The sequence below is a fragment of the Zingiber officinale genome, chromosome 6B (genome assembly GCF_018446385.1).
Source record: "Zingiber officinale cultivar Zhangliang chromosome 6B, Zo_v1.1, whole genome shotgun sequence".
In the NCBI taxonomy this organism is placed as follows: Eukaryota; Viridiplantae; Streptophyta; class Magnoliopsida; order Zingiberales; family Zingiberaceae; genus Zingiber; species Zingiber officinale.
In genome coordinates, this window is record NC_055996.1 from 48,678,199 (window position 1) to 48,696,487 (window position 18,289).

General features: G+C 35.7%; 1 non-coding gene across 1 annotated transcript; it reads right to left on the bottom strand.

The window, feature by feature from the left end:
- Nucleotides 1–17,696: 17,696 nt before the first annotated feature.
- Nucleotides 17,697–17,802, bottom strand: LOC121993432. The gene has a single exon (XR_006115277.1). It is a non-coding gene; the product is annotated as a small nucleolar RNA R71 (small nucleolar RNA).
- Between the last annotated feature and the right edge of the window lie 487 nt (nucleotides 17,803–18,289).

The window sequence follows — 18,289 nt, forward strand, 5'->3', positions numbered from 1 at the left end:
AAGTTTGAACTTTGAATTCAAGGAAATCGTCTCCAGAAAGAAAAGCAATGTTCAATTTTGCTACTGCGTGTCTGATCGCACATTGAAATAGATTATCACTATTTACTCGGGAAGATCATTCAAGTTGTGTATATACACTAGTTGTTTATTAACTCACGCGATTTCTGAATATTGCTTGAGGATGATGCCAACTCTTAAAAAAATGGACAGGTGGCTTGCCAATGATGCCAATTTTCATATAAAAAGAATACAATAGAGTCATTTGAATGCATGATCTGATAGAAAACGATTGATGGTGGGAAGGAGAGAAATAAGAGGGAATGCAGCTGCAAAAGAGAGGACAGTGCATCTTTTTATCCACAAATCAGCAGTGGGGAAAAGAATGGTTAAGTGTTAGTATTCGAATTTGTCCTAGTGTTCCATTATAACTTGTTGAGCTTTGCTTTTGTTATAGATATTTCTTCAAATATCCCTCGTTGAAGGGTTATTTTAAAAAAAAAATAAAACTGAATGTTAGAAAAAACAATCAAAGTCAAATGATAATTAACGTTCGTTTTTTCCGAACGTTGGGCAATGTTCGTTCTTCCCCTATATACATCATTCCTTGCATCTATTTTCATCAATTCCACACTCATTGCATATCAAAAATTTAGAAAACAATGAATAAAAATTCCAATCATTATTTTTGAGATTTGTTCAACTCTCCAAATATCGATAAAAATTCTAATGAATAAAGTTCTCAAGTTCGTACTAATTTTTTCAATCCTCAATTTCTATTTCCCACTCAACACCCATCAAATTTCCAACCATTTCCAAATCCACTATCATATTATCATAATTTCTAAAGTTATCCAAATTTTTCGAGTGGTGACCCAAATTCTTCAATCATTATATTTCATGCAAGCCCCAGCTCATGGAATTAACCCGTTTCAATCACCGAAGATTCAATCAAATGAATCGAGAAGAGCTAGTATTGATGCAATTGACAGTGATAAAGGTATAGAAATACCTTATGCAGCCCCCGATTCATAATTTCCTCCATTCTTATCTGAAATAGGGTCCGACGATATTATTCTTAATCAAGTACTAGAGATGGGCAATGAATCAGATGAAGATCATAACAAGCGAACAATGTGAACAATAGCAGATGATAAGCTCCTTGCAGCGGCCTACATAATTATGAGTGACGATTCAGTAGTTGGTAATGCCCAGAAGAATGAGTCTTTTTGGAAACGAGTGATGATATACTACAATACCAATCGAGATAAGGGAGCTAAAAAGAGAACTGTAAAGAAAGCAAAATCTCATTTGACTTCGTTGAAAAAGATCATGAATAGATAAATGGTATAATGATCGACCAAGCGGATGGAGTGACGAGGATTTGATGGTACGAGCTTATGAAAAATACAAGAGTACTTTTAAAACTACTTTCCAATATGAACATGTGTGGAGGATCGTGAAAGATTGTCTAATGTATGCTTCTCAACCCTAAGAGCGATGGGCCACAAAGAAAGCAAGAACATCAGAATTATGGTGCGCACGTATTGATTCTTCTAATCCTAACACAACTGTTGATCTAGATGATATAGAAGTCTGATCTTGTCTAATGGGACAGAAGGTAGCAAAGAGGAAATGCAAAGAAAGAGTATGCCTAATTAATGAATTGAATCAGGTTGTGCAACATCAATGACACATTTGAAAGAGTATAATAACAATAAGAAAGTGGATCAACTCATCCAAGCACATCAACTCCTAGTAATGGACACACGAGGCATAACAAATGAACAACTTCAAAATCATCTAACGACATGTGAGCAGCTGAAGAAAAAATTAAACATATAGTTAATTTCTATGGTTTATTTTATCCGCTCTTTGTTTATTTTATTAACTATAGTTTGTAATATCTCTAGTTTATCGTTATGTGTTTTATTAATTTAATATGGGTTGTACTTCTATATTTCAATTTCAAATTTGTAAAATATTTATATTTGTATGAAGTAATATTTTTCTTGAGTTTGTATGTCTTCTATTGTATTTTTCTTAAAATTAAATGCAAGTTAATAAAATGGTCATGGGTCAGTTGGTGAGATATTTGATTGTTGAATTGGGGATATTTGAGAGTGAATATTTGATAGGTGAGACTTATAAATATTTGATTGGTGGGATATTTCATTGTGAGATTTGGAGTATTTGAATAGTAGGATATTTAAAAAGTGATGTGGAAGTAGGGACCACAAATACTTGGGAGAAATATCTCTAACCACTGTGGATACTCTTATGGTTTGATACGGGAGGTGGTAAGTGAAGGGTGCCACATGGTTTAAGGAAAATCAATATTCTATTAATAGTCTTACTAAGGTAGAGTCAAAGTCAATAGAAATCCGGTCTTCGACTCTATATGATCCCTGACTCCAGACAGCCTCCACTCCATGTAGTCCTCGACTCTAGACCGCCACAACTCCATGCAGTCTCCAGTACCATGTGGTCCACAACTCCTGACTGCCCCGACTCCATGCGGTCTCTGATTCCATGCGATCCCTAACTCCAGACCGCCCCGACTCCAGACCCCAACTCCATGAGGTCTTCGACTCCATACAGTCTCTGACTCTAGACCGCCCCAACTCCATGCATTCCCCCAATTAAATATGACCTCCGTATTCATGCAGTCTCCAACTCCATGTGGTCTTGACTCCATGTAGTCCCCGACTGTAGCCTCCGAATCCATGTAGTCTCCGACTTGATTCGGTCCCCGACTCCAAACTGCCCCGACTCTTAGTTAATTTTCTAGATCCCGACTAGTATACCCTACTTATGACAAGAAAGACATTGAACCGTTGCTCATAGAAGATATGGACAACGCAACCATTTTCCCTCGAAGAACATGGGAAACACAACCATTTAACTCAAAGGAGGTGGCAATGTAGTCATTTATTTCAGAAAACATAGACAATCTATGCATGGATCTTAGAACACGTGGACAATGTGATAGCACAACTACCACTCTATAAAAAGTCGTCTACCCTTGTAAAGGTAACTTTTCAAAAGCAAGGCAACATCTACTCTTCTTCTTCGTTCTCCTCCACCGTAAAATGACTTGGATATTAGAGTGACCGAGTCGGGGCACCCTTAGCCATTATTCTAACTCTTTCTTCCTTCCAAATTTCTAGAATCTGGTAGATCTCTCTATAAATCCCTACTACCTTGAGGTGATTGACAACTTGGTCAACATCAATACCAATTCATCGATGGTGATGTATAGGTTAATAGATCCACCTTAGAATGATCTATCTAGTCCATTGCAAATGACTCGCTGTAAAGACACGTCAAATTCATTGAGGCTGGGGATTTGTCAAAAAGCCTGTGAGGGTGAATAGACATAATAGAAAGATTTATCTAGTCCACAGTAAACGACTTACGGTAAAGACGCATCAAATCCGTTGATAGCTGGTTACTTGTTAAAAGTGACTTCATGAGACTTGGAGACAACATTGGATGATCCTAGGCTCACAGGCATAGGAGGAGCTTTAGCAGAGATGATGTAGACCCATTTTGTGGCTCATGGACATATGATAGAGTTGTGATAGTGATGATGTTGAGACATGTGTAGTATGGATAGAGATGGGTCACATGACAATGGACGATACTGATCGATACCTCATCTTTGATATCTCATATGGAGGATGAGTAGGCGGCAAACACACATTACACAAAGAGAGATAATACCCGAGTGAGGAAAGGTATACTTCCATGGTTTCCTTTTTAGATCTGACAGTTTGTCAGACATGACACAAGGGTTTCCATAATTACTTTTACATGTTTGTGCACATTTTGATGATATATTTTTACTTTTTCATAAAAAGAATTAGCGTCATCAGTGGAAAAATAGAGTTAAATTCTGAACTAAGATGTTGAGATGGACAACTAGAATACCCAAAGCTATCACCTAGCAATGGATGATTTCAATAGGCTGGTTGCTACCACGGTGTAGGCAGTGTTGTAAGGATAGCCCCAATAGCTAGAAACGCTGGCGCGATGCCACCCCAATTAGCTGAAGTGCAGCAAACGGTTCATAGAATGTCCACCCAACCCATCGCAAAGCCTCAGGCTACAATCTCCATTCTAATTGGGATATCAGCTGTGTGGGCGTCATCCTTGGAAGCTTCAAGAGAGACCCCACATCAAGATCCTTTGAGGGGAAAAGCCTTCGCATCTAGCAAAGCAAAGGTCCCTCAAGGTCTTCCATTTTCAAGAAGAATCTTTCAAGATGAATTACCATGACATTTCTGAGTGCTACAGATAGGGGAATATAATGACACGACTGACCCCGAGGACCATAAATGTAAATTTGAAAATGTCTCTATGTTACATTAGTATATAGATAACATTAAATATCAAGTCTTTTTGATGACTCTCTTTGGGTCAGCTCAAAGGTGGTTCAATCTTCTTCCTGCTTCTTCCATTTGGACCTTCAAAGAATTCAAGACGATGTTCATACATCACTTTGCAACCAATCAGAGGTATCAAAAAATTCCACTTGATATGTTTGCTCTGAAGGAAAAATCCAAAGAATCTTTGAAGGAATACTTACAATGGTTCAACAGGATAGTCATAAATGTTTCCTCGGTTAGCTCAGATATGCTAATCAGTTCCTTCTCACAAGACTTCATAGATGGAGATTTCTTTATGTCTTTAGTAAAGAAGCCCCAGTTGATTTTGACAATTTGTAGGCTAAATAATAAGATATATTCATGTTGAGGAAGCCCAATCCATAAGGAGAAAAGAAGTTCCAATTTTGATTTATGTATCCACTCAGCCATATCATAAAGCTCCTCCCCTTCCTTACGGAATCTAGAGCTCATGAACAATAGGTGAGAAAAAGTGGTGCAAACTATGGAAATTGCCCTGACCTCTTCATCTAAGTTGGGTTGAAACTCCCTTGGGATGGTTATTGCGCCTATCATCAATCAAAAACTAATTCTTCTTGAGATTACCAACAATATGTGAGGGAGTTGCCGTGAGTGGCTGATCAACGAAAAGCTAATCAAAGTTGACTGAGTAGAAGATCTCCCGAGACCTATCGAGGTTCTCTCCATCCTACTAGTCATGCCACCACTGATCATTAGTCAGATCGACGAACACAGTCTCCCTTTAGGGTGCCTCGAGACCCATCCCAATCTCGTAAGGAGGTGGATAGGGAGAAGCATAAAGATGAAAAACGCAAAGACAAGATTCATCCTCAAGGAACTGTTCACATTATTTTAAGGGGTGCAACTAGTGGAGACTCCACTTGTGCTAGAAAGGCTTATGGCCGAAGATTGAAGAGTTATTGAGTCAGCACTAGCCAAGAAAAAGAAAGTGACCCTTCCATCAACTTTGGGCCTAGAAATTTGGAAGGAGTAGAGACTCCTCATGACGATGCCCTAGTGATCTAAATTTTCATCACTAACTACAATGTAAAAAATGTATCGATAGATATGGGCAACTCCATCAACATCATCTTCAAGATGACCTTTGATCAAATGTAAATTAATGGGGAAAATCTTCGTTCTATACATACCTCCTTGTACGGATTCCTAGGGAATGGAGTGCAGCCACTCGACCAGATTGATCTCTCCCTTTCCTTAGGGGATAAATCACTGATGAGGACTCAGCGTGCACCCTTTATTATCATAAATATAACTTTTGCCTACAACATCATACTTGGGAGATTGACGTTAAATATTTTCAAGCGATAGTCTCCACTTTGCACCATAAGATTAAGTTCTCTATTGAAGATCGAGTCGTAGAGGTGAAAGGGACCACTTGGTGGCCAAAAAAATTATATGTTAATGCCATCAAGATAGACTCATGCAAAGCCCACTGAACTCAAGATCAATGCAAGTTGTTTAAGAGGTGTTGATGTTTGGGTTGCTACTAGACCAGGAAGACATGCAAATTCTTCTCGACCAACCAAAGAGGGATCACCCGAGTAGCTGCAGATCTCCCACTAGAACTTAAACAAGACTTAATTGTGTGATGGCTCATCGGCTAGCTAAAGAAGTCACTAATGTATCTTGGACTGTGATGGCTCATCGGCTAAACATACTTCCAAATGCTTGGCTGGTTGGAAGGAAGAATGATATTTTTCACCCGAGCATAACAAAGTGATCCAAGTTGAAATCAACAAGTTAATGGAAGCCGAACACATTCGAGAAGTCCAATTTGCAACTTAGTTCACCAATGTAGTACTGGTGTCCAAGCTAGGCGACATGTTGAGGGTCTATATCAACTTTCGGGACCTCAACAAGGCCTTCCCAAAGGATTGTTATCCTCTCCCCCACATTAACTAGCTGGTAAATTCAACTTCTGGTTGTGAACTTATATGTATATTAGATGTGTTAAATCATTATGCATGTGGGAGGGGGGTGAATCACGTGGTTTTAAAAATTTTTCTTTTTAGTATATTTAAAAAGAAAGTGTGCAACTGAAAACTAAACACAAAAACAAGTAAGAACTCAATCGGTTACTTGGTTCAAAGCCTTCGGCGACACCTACTTCAAGACCTACGATCCTGCAAACCTTATCGATAGACAATTCACTATAATCCTCTTCCGGAACCACCAGAAAAGGGAAATGAGTACAACCAAAAAGTCAGGACAAGTGTAACATGCTACACTTTCCTTTATGTAAAAATTAAGTACAAAATAAAACTTTTGTTACCCAACACTTTCAAAGATGATTGGATCAGGTTCGGTGTTGGATTACTTTTTGTTGGTGCAAGGTGCACCAAAATCGAACATGAGTTTTGATGTTGTCAAAGGTTCAAGTTAAGTCATGTTATTATCTAACAAGTTAACTATAGTGTTCGAAATTTGAACTTATTTAATTAAGAATATTTATTGAATTAAATTACAATTTTGATTTATTTAATTAAGAGGATTTATTGGATTAATTAAAATTTAATTAGATTTTGAGTTTATTTTAGCAAGGATATCTATTGGGTTAATTGTAATTAATTAGAATTCATATTAAGAATTTATTAATTTAAATAAATGGATTTAGTTAAGATTTAATTATGAATTTATTTATCAATTATATTAAGGAGAGTAGAATATGGATATGTATAAAATTTAAAAAGACTTGTAAATTTTAGTATAGGTTATTCATCTAAACAATATGGAAGTAAAATATATACTTTTATGGGGTATACAAAATTAAATAAAAGATTAATAATCAATCACAATACTAATATAACATATGAATTATATATAACATACGAATATATAGGTATGTGTGATATATATATATATATATATATATATATATATATATATATATATATGAAAATTTTTTAACCATGTAAATATGTTTCTATTTAAACTTGATATTCAGGTTTATAGAAATAAAATAAATGATTTAGACTTTTTTATAAGTCACGAATTTTACATGTAGATAGATTTGGAAATTTTATAAACCATGGAAATATGTTTTTATTTAAACTTAGATGTTAAGTTTTATGAAAATAAAATAAATGACTTAGCAATTTTTTATATGTTACAAATTTTTAATGATACATATGGAAATAAAAATTTTAGACAAAGTCCTAAGTCCCCTCTCTATTTAAACCTTACCTTCAAAAGCCCTCTCTTGGTGTTGATTGTCGCCGGCCCTAGGGAGATCTCCTCACCCTTTTATTTCTCCACCGGTGCTAGGATTTTCAAGGAAGATAAGAAATGGGTGGTTAAGTACTTAAGGCATGTTCTCAACCATGTTATTGTTTTAGTTTAGTTTCTATGTCTTGTGTGTTTCAGATTTTTGAAGCTTGCAAGGTGTTGGTTGTTTCCCGGTTAAGGATGTCATGTTTCAGCCATACAAGTCTAGCATGTTTTCAATTATGTTAGTGCCTTAGTTTAGTTTATATACCTTGTGTGGTTTCGGATTGTTGGAAGCTTAAAGGGTTTTCGGTTGATTTCTTGCTAAGGATGTTACGTTTTGGCCACACAAATTTTGCATTGTTTCAATTATGTTGGTGCCTTAGTTTAGTTCCTATGTCTTGGGTATTTTCGGATTCTAATTTAGGAAAGCTTTTGTTTTCTTCTTGCTTGTCATCATGGTGACTTTATATGCTGCATGTATTTTCGGATTCTAATTTAGGAAAGCTTATGTTTTCTTCTTACTTGATATCATGATAATTTTACATGCTACATGTATTTTTGAAAATTCTAATTTAGAAAAGCTTATGTTTCTTCTTGCTTGTCATCATGGTAACTTTATATGCTGCATGTATTTTCGGATTATAATTTAGGAAAGTTTATGTTTTCTTCTTACTTGATATCATGGTAATTTTACATGTTACATGTATTTTTGGAAATTCTAATTTAGGAAAGCTTATGTTTCTTCTTGCTTGTCATCATGGTAACTTTATATGCTACATGTATTTTCGGATTCCCAATTTAGGAAAGCTTATGTTTTCTTTTTACTTGATATCATGGTAACTTTACATGCTATATGTATTTTTAGAAATTCTAATTTAGGGAAGCTTATGTTTTCTTCTTGCCTGATATCATGGTAATTTTTCATGCTACATGTATTTTTTTGGAAATTCTAATTTTGGAATGCTTATGTTTTCTTCTTGCTTGATATCATGGTAATTTTTTTTATGCTACATATATTTTTGGAAATTCTAAATTACGAAAGCTTATGTTTTCTTCTTGCTTAATATCATGGTAATTTTACACGCTACATGTATTTTTGGATTTCTAATATAGGAAAGCTTATGTTTCTTCTTGCTTGTCATCATTTTATATGCAACATGTGACTTTCAGATTCTAGTTTAGAAAAGGGTTGAATTTAGTATAGTTAGGCTAATGTTTCCTCTTCTCATCATGATAACTTTAATTGCTCCTGAAATGAACCTGCTTACATTTATACGCATGTACATGTTTATATTCATGCATATACAGTGATCATCCTTATGTTTATGTTTACATATATGTCTATGCTTATGAGATAAATGTGGTTAGTTGTACCCGGGGACCTAAGCCCGGGAAAGCGTACCAAATCTTGTTATGGGTTAAGTCATAAACCGGGAACCTAAGCCTAGGGAGCTTGCCAAATCATGTTCTGGGGTGGTGGTATGATCTAAGGACCTAAGCCCGGTGAGCGCGCCAGAATCAAACAAGATATGTTCTAGGATGGTGGTATGATCCAGGGACCTAAGCTCGGTGAGCGCGCCAGAATAAAGGGGGACTCCAGTCCTAAGTTTGGACCCCTACCAACCTAGCGCTAAGGTAGTTGTTTGATTAACAACTTATGTTACGGTACTGCTAAGTGCAACTAGGCCACTACAATAGTATGTTTATAAGTACACATGCAAGAATGTTCAAGTCATGTTCATGTTTATGTCTATGCTAACGTTTATGTTTATGTTTATGTATATGTTGCGTTCATGTTTATGCCTATGCTTACGTTTATGTTTATGTTTATATTTATGTTGTGTTATATTTATGTTATGCTATGTTTATGTTTATGTTTATGTTTTGGTCTATGTTTATGATAATGTTTATTATTATGCTCATGTTATGCTTATGCCTATGCCTATGGACATGCTCATGATTTAGTTTATCATTATGCTTAGTTCATATACCATGCTTACATTTATGTTGTCACACTTATGTCACTACCTATGCTTATGTTCATAGTATGCAAGTAGAGAGGTCCTAAGTTACCTTTGATGTGGTTTCCCTTAGTACACTAGATTATAGATGCTAACTAATGTATAACACTATTTTGAACATGCTGAGTCTCTCAACTCATAGTTTATATCTTTTTTTTTTTCAAAAAATGAAACGAATGAGACATGAGGCATTGACCAGTGAGCCAGCTCGGAACAAGGGCAGTACAACCCGAAGACCATCCAGTTTAAGTTCTGCATTTAGTTGTGTTTTCTTTTGAACCATCTATGTAATTTTATTTGAAGTAAGGAACAATTATGGAAGTATGAGTAAGTGACATCCACAGATTATGTATTATATATATGTAAAAAAAACTAGGGGCGTTACATTAACTAAGTGTGCAGGATATTTATGTTGGTTTCTATGCGGAATATCATAGTGGTTCCCCTGTACAAAAATTTTGTACAAGTCCTGAACCTTTACTAACAACCTATTGTGTTCTTTAGAAATTAAATTAGGAATCGCAAACGGAACTTAACATCATTGATTTCAAATTTAACTTATATGTTCTTAGTGGTTTAGACTTGGATCGCAAACGATGCTTAGCATTATTGATCCAAATCCACCCATGTTACAAATTCAATTAAATATTAATTTCAGAAATCGACTTCCAGGTTAAACATGGCGAGGCACTAGGCCTTCTTGGGTATGGGAGCATCCACCACTTCCTAGACAAAGCCTTTCAATGAAATCTAATATTTAATTTCCTTATATAACCCTAGGTTTAACCAAAAGGAACAATCGAATCACAAATTCGAAAAAATAAAAAAAAAACACAAACTCGAATCACAAATTCGAAAACTAGAATCATATGCCTCTTGTGTTTGGTATTTCAAAAACTATACAAAGAAAACTAGTATGATGCGGAAAATAATTACTAGTTATACCTTTCTTTGTAAGCAACAACCTCTTGATCTTCTATCGTATTCTTCTTCTTATCTCAGACATTGTGTGGGCAATGATCTACCGAGATGAGAACCACCAAGACAACTTCCTTCTTCTATGTTTCGGCCACCAACCTTCAAGCTCCAAGGGATGCAAGAGCAAAGCCTCCTTTCTCACCTTCTCCAAGCAAAATCCGGCCACCATAAGAGCTCAAAGAGATGTTGAGGTTCGGCCACAAGAAGAAGAAAGGAGAAGAGAATAGGGCCGGCTACACCAAGGAAGAAAAGAGAGAGGAATAATAGAATATGTGTTGTGAGGTGAGGCACCTCTACCCTCTCTTTTATATTACTTGGTCTTGGCAAATAAGGAAATTTAATTATAATTAAAATCTCCTTATATTCCTTGCCATAGGTTAATAAGGGAAATTTAATTAAAAATTCCTTTTAACCCATGCTATGGCCGGCCACATCACATGCTCCAAATAAGGCAAGTTTTAAACACAAAATTAAAACTTCCTTATTTGTTTCTGGAAATTTTTAAAATAAAAATTTCTCTATTAATTTTCCCTTCATGGTTGGTTATAAAAGGAAATTTTATAAATTAAAATCTCTCTATTAAAACATGTGGATGATTTCTAAAAAGGAAAGTTATCTTTAAAATTAAAATCTTCCTCTCAATCTACAAAAATAGGAAAGATACCAAATCTTTTCTTAATCTTTTGTAGAAACTATAATAGGAAAGATTTAATTTCAAAACTCTCTTTTAAATCATTAAGATGGTTACAAAAAAATAAAGTTTTATCAAAAATTAAAAATTTTCTTTTAACTACAAATAAGGAAAGATATCAAACCTTTCACTTAATCTTTTGTAGAAAATTATAAAAGGAAAGATTTAAATTTTAAATTCTCTTTTAAGACCATGATATCCATATAAGAAAAAAAATTTAAAAAAAAATCTTTTTATTTTCTTGTGGTTGGCCCACCTAGCTTGAGCTTCAAGCATTGGACGGCCACCACAATGGCTCAACCCTTTGGCTTTGGCCGGCCCAAGCTTGGACTCCAAGCTTGGCTTGGCCAGCCACCTAAGGTTGGGTAAGAAGGTGGATATTTGGTGGATATAATTCTCTATATATAAGAGGCTACGATAGAGACCAAGAGGAGGAATTAGTTTTGATCTCCTGATGAAATTAAGTTTCCTGTGTTTGCCCCGAACACCCGACTTAATTTCATCAATAATAATTCATATCACTAAAGAATTACTATTGAACTACCGCACCAATCCCAAATTACATTTTGGGCTCCTTCTTATCATGAGTGTGTTAGTCTATCTGTGTTTAAGATATCGAATGTCCACTAATTAAATGAGTTACTAACAACTCACTTAATTAATATCTAGCTCCAAGAGTAGTACCACTCAACCTTATCGTCATGTCAGACTAAGTCCACCTGCAGGGTTTACATGACAATCTTTATGAGCTCCTCTTGGGGACATCATCAACCTACATTACTAGGACACAGTTTCCTTCTATAATCAACAACACACACTATAAATAATATCATTTCCCAACTTATCGGGCCTCTTGATTTATCGAAATAAATCTCACCCATTGATAAGTCAAAGAAATAAATACTAGATATATGTATTTGTTATTATATCAGGATTAAGAGCATACACTTCCATAATAACAAAGATCTTGTTCTTTTATTCAGTAAGTATAAAAAGAACTTACCTTAAATGGTCCTGCTCAATACACTCAGAGTGTACTAGTGTAATTTTATAGTTAAGATAAACTGATATCAAATTACACTACGACTATTCTAATGGTTTATTCCTTTCTATCTTAGTCGTGAGCTACTATTTATAATTTATAAGGAATTGATAACATGATCTTTTGTGTGTGACACCACACACCATGTTATCTACAATATAAATTAATTGAATAACTACACTTAGCATATAAACGTAGACATTTGACCAATGTGATTCTTTATTTCAAAATAAAATATTTACAAAAGGCTAGGTTTTTAGTATGCACTCTAACAATTTACTCAACCGGGGAAGTCTTAGCAGATCGTCACTACAAGAAAATTAGGATTTTACAACAATTAAAAGACAACCTTTTTTTTAAAAAGCATTATCTTTTTTTTAACAACACTTTTAGTGAAAAACATTGTCTAAGTTTTATATTTCTTATTAAAAATATTACTTTTTCAAATAAGCGTTGTCTATTGGAATTTTTTTGGGATCAAAGACAATGCTTTTTAAAAAGTGTTGTCTATCAATATTATTTCAATATTTACAGTAATATTTTATTTAACACTATGTCACCAAACTTCCTTCGTCAAAATCTCCCTTTGCGAAAACTACACAAAATTAAAACCTGGTCTCGAAGACTCTATCTCCACCAAAACTCCAAAAATCATCTCTGCCGAAACCCTCCTCTGCACCTCCTTCGCCACTCCTCCGCGCCATCCCTCACTCCTTCATCTTCTCCTATCAAGTAGACACCCAACCTCATCTTATTGACACCAACACAAGTCATTGCCTTCTTCTCCATCTTCCTCCTTTGCTACATCCAGCCAACCACCTCCTCTCCATCACCATCGGCAGAGCTACGTACTCTCATCTCTCCTATTCAGGTTAGAAAAGGAGAGGCCATAGCTTCCTTCCGGTAACCCCCATTCCCTCTACACATATTTTGTCTATTTTTTTTTCATCCTTCGCTATTGCTTCTATGTGACAGAAGTGGAGGATGGCAGTTATTTTTGTAGTTTTTGTTTTCTTTGCATGAATCCCCACCCATTTTTGTTCAAAGATTTTTGTTTCTTGATTAAGATACAAGAATTTTTTTTATGTATGGAAGCTCCTATATCTGCTAAGACCTGGGAAAGAAATCATGGTTCTTTGTTTCATTCTTTTGTTGGTTGAGTTATATGATATCATATTTGGAATTATTAATGCTTCCATGGAGTTCTATTTACTCATCTGTTGCAGTCAGATGCTTTCGTTTGATAGATCTATTTTTTTTCTAGCATTTCATTCTCTTTAATGAATTAATCTTTTATCTTTTTTCCATAGCAATGAAGTGTTGCTTGTTTATCATCTCAATTTAAACTAGTTTAATATTGTTAAACAAGTTCAGAAACAAGTCATCAATGTTAGTTAGAGCTCTAGACCCAATCATATGATGATTGTTGTATGGACTCGATGTATCATATTCCTATATATATTTATAAAGGTATTTCTTTATGTTTATTATACTTACTTGTATTGGTGCCAAATAACTAAGTATAATAGCGTCCTTGAGTAGAAGGTTCTTATCTATATCAATCAATTGGTTGAATTGATAGTGAGATGATATAGAGAACACTACTCTTAATCATTCCTAGTCAAGTATTAACATTCAGGGACAATGTTAATGCGATGAGACTAGCATGTAGGTCAACTCGATGACTTGATCTCACAAGTCATGGATATAGAGATATCAAGTTGACACATGGGTATGCATTGGAGAATGTATACTGAATGACCCACCATGAGAAAGTATCATGGATCGTTATATGAGTGTCATATACTTCCTCATGTGACTATTAGTATGACTATCAATCCTTGGACCTGAAGTCACCATGGTTCCCTACATAAGGAGTTGCATATTTTGGCTTCATTAAACATCACCCGTAACTAGGTGGACTATAAAAGCGATTACTGGGTATGTAACAAATTTTGCGGAGGGATGTGAGTGATGTAGATGGGATCTATCCCTCCTATATGACAGGAGAGACATCATGATTCTTGATAGAGTGAGACCACTAAGTGCATGACCATGCCCAAATGAGTCAATATGAGATATTGAGCTCATTTGATTAGAGCGAATCTACTTAGAGTTCAAGATATAGATTGATTAGAGGATGACACGGTCTATGCCTCAATTGATCAATCTAGATGTCAAGGATAGAAGAACATCGTCACATATTGTGAGAGACACAATTAGTAGTCACAAAGGTGATGTTGGATCTCAACATTCTTGTAACTTGGGTAGTAATGATGTGTTGCTAGATACCGCTCATTACTTATGTTTCTAAATGGTTTTAGGAGCATTGCTGACGTTACAAGAACCTATAGGGTCACACACAAAGGACATTTAGATGGAGAATAGGTTCATATGATGGACCAAGAGAATTAGGTTCATATGATAAACCAAATTGGATTCAGAGTAATCCAAATTAGACTAATTGAGTTAGACTCAATTTGATTCATATGTCCAATGAGTCTAATTTTGATTATGACTCATTGAATCAATTTAATTTAATGGATGGAGATTCACTAAATTAAATTGACTTGAATCAAAGGTTGGATTTGATCAACCATGGGAGATAAGAAGTCAAGTTTGACTTGACTTGAGAGGGAAGATGAAGAGTCAAGTTTGACTTGACCAAATGCCACCTCATTTGTAACTTGGCATGGGCCAGCCAATGATGGTGTTCCACATCATCAAGGCCACATCATTGTGTACCACCTCATGAGGAAGACCAAGAGCCATGACTCTTGGTATTACATGGAGGTTTAAAACCCCTCCATTAAGTGGTCGTCCACATAAGTGAGGCATTAAGCAATTTGTGTGCTAATTCAAGAGGTCATTTTCTTCCTCCTCTCTTCTCTACTCTCCCTCTCATCCTCCACTGTCGTGACCATGAAGAGTTCTAGCACACTCTAAGTGGTTTTTCTCCACCTTTTGTCCGTGTGGATACATATAGAGAGGTGTACACTTGACACCCTACGAGATCCGGCAACTCTTGGATGAGCGGGATAAGCGAAGGGCTTCGCTACAAGGGTAACTCTCTTTTCATGTAGATCTAAGGTAGATTTAGGGTAGAAACATGTACATGATTTAATTTTAAATATATTTTTGCACGGATCCGTGGCTAGCTTCGGGGTTTCCGCAGTGCGAAAAGCGGTTTTTACGGCCTGAAATGCTAACAGTGGTATCAGAGCCACATGCGAACCATGTACTTGTTTGTATTTTGTTTTTATAAAAAGATTTCAGATCTATAAGTTTCTGTAAGTTTACTATTTTTATGGATTTTGTGAGTATTTTTCTCGTAGAGGCGAAGCAACAAGTGTTTGGACGCTTGTAGGCTTCAACTACCGAGAAAAACCTTCTGAAACGACAAGGTCTCACCCAAATTAATTTGGGACAGAGGCTTAAGGCACTGTTAGATCAAGATGGGACACTTGCGATATTCATTTCGCGAGTAGGGGCGCTACCCCTAACCTCGCAAGGGGCATTGTCCTATGATCGCGCCCGAAAATCGCTAATCGGGACCGCCGGGAAGTTGTAACTCATAAAATTCATAAAAACAGTAGTAAAATTATATAAATTTATGTAAAATACATAATTTAGAATTATGTATGATATTGTGATGATCATGGCCCAAAACCCCAATTTGATTGGACAAAAATTGTGTTGTAATTCATAATATGGCTTGCGCGCTATTTTTATGTTGTACGTGTTGTATGTGATTTGCGACCTACGCGTCGTGCCTCCTTTATTTATATTCTTGTTGTAATTATATTTTAGACTCGAATGTAACTCGAGTTTCATATTTGTAATGTACAAAATGAAGTGGTGGAAAGGTCCACTCAAGGAGTTACGAGGAGGGTGTTGTCAACACATGGCGGTCAAAGGAGGCGCTTGAAGAAGCCGTTGATCCTAGGTTGACCATCTGATCTTCTCATTGGCTTGAGAAGATCGTAGTAGGGCCATGACCTCATTACAATATATGTATATATCTTGATATATTTGCTTGTGTGTATGTGATGCATGCTAGTGTAGGGTAATTAGTGTCTTGATGCGTATATGATTCACATTAACGATTAGATTAGATCTTAATCAAGTCAACTCGAGATGCCTACCAAGTTTTGATACCCATCACTACCTCGATCATTTGTTGTTGTTGAATCTGCCAAAGCAGAGCAACGCATATTATCTTGGTAGGGTGCGGAGGGACAATCTTGGTCCCGCCTATCAAAGCTTGGGTGAGTACAAACTCAATTAGATTGAGTATAACTAGTTAACTCAATTTAATCGGGTATAACTATAGGCATTTTCCAACGGTTGGAAGATAGGATACAAATCACATTTATACTAAATCTTGGGTGATTTAGCCAAAGCTAACTAAAGTTTTCTTATAAATGAGGATCTTGATCCTATAAACAAGAGTTGCATAGAGATGTAATTGATAATTCGTTATCTATTGATCATACTAAGTCTTGGGCGATTTAGACAAAGCTAACTCAAGTCATAATATGATGTGGATCTTGTCCTACAAGTCAGTGGGAGTATCATTTAGTTAAAGGCCTAATTAAATGATAAATGGAATATGATATTTACTTTCTGCATTATTTCTGTTGTAGATTGTCATGTCGACAAACACGAACACCTTCTCCCTACGTTCTATCCTTGACAAGGACAAGCTCAATGGAGCTAATTTCCTGGACTGGTACAGGAATCTGAGAATTGTTCTCACACAAGAAAGAAAACTGTGTATTGCCTTTCTCTGTTTTTAATTTCTTTGTTTGATTTAGTTTGTATTGCAATCTTGTTCTTGTGTATGCGAAGATCTAACTTTGCAGGAGAATTTTTTCCTCTTGACCCTGAAATTGATAGAACATTTCATAGAAGAAGAATTCTGCAGAGATAAATTGAAGAACAAGAGCATTTGAACATGGCTAATAGACCACTAAATGATTATGCAGCACCTTATACTAGGGGTTTTCGATCTAGTATTTCAAGACCCTCAGTGGAGGCAAATAATTTTGAGATCAAACCTGCAATTATTTCCATGGTGCAGCAAAATCAATTTGGTGGAGGACCACATGAAGACCCTAATCAACACTTAGAGGTCTTTTATGAAATATGTGGGACAATGAAAATGAATGATGTTCCTTCAGAAGCAGTGCGGTTATTATTATTTGGGTTTTCTTTGAGAGATAGGGCCAAGCAATGGTTGAATTCTTTGACTCCCAATAGTATCACCACTTGGGAACAATGTGAGCAACAATTCCTTGATAAATTCTATCCCCCAAGTAAAACTACTCATATGAGGAATTTGATTGCAAGTTTCAAACAAGCTGACTCAGAATCTCTATTTGAAGCTTGGGATAGATACAATAGTATGCTCAGACAATGCCCTCACCACGGTTTGGAAAGATGGTTAGTGTTGCATACTTTCTATAATGGTATTAATTATCATACCAAAGTGTCCCTTGATTCAGCTGCTGGAGGGGCACTCATGAATAAAAATTTGGATGAAGCTGAGGAAATCATAGAGAGTGTAGCACAAAATCATCATCAATGGGAAAATGAAAAAAGTGGTGGTCATCCTTCAATAAACCCAATAACAAAAGCATTAGGAAAATTTGATGTTGATGTAGTGACTTTATTGGCTGCAAAACTTGATGCTCTTACAAAAAAATTTGAGAATATGGGGACTAGTTCAAATATGGTAAATGTTATTGCTATATCTTGTGAAGTATGTGGGAGTTCAGAACATTCAAATGACTCATGTCCATTGGGAGAGCTATCACTGCACAAATTAATCAATTGGAGCAGTGCGATGCAATCATGGGTTTCAATCAAAGACAGAACAACCCATACTCAAATACTTACAACACTGGATGGAAAAATCATC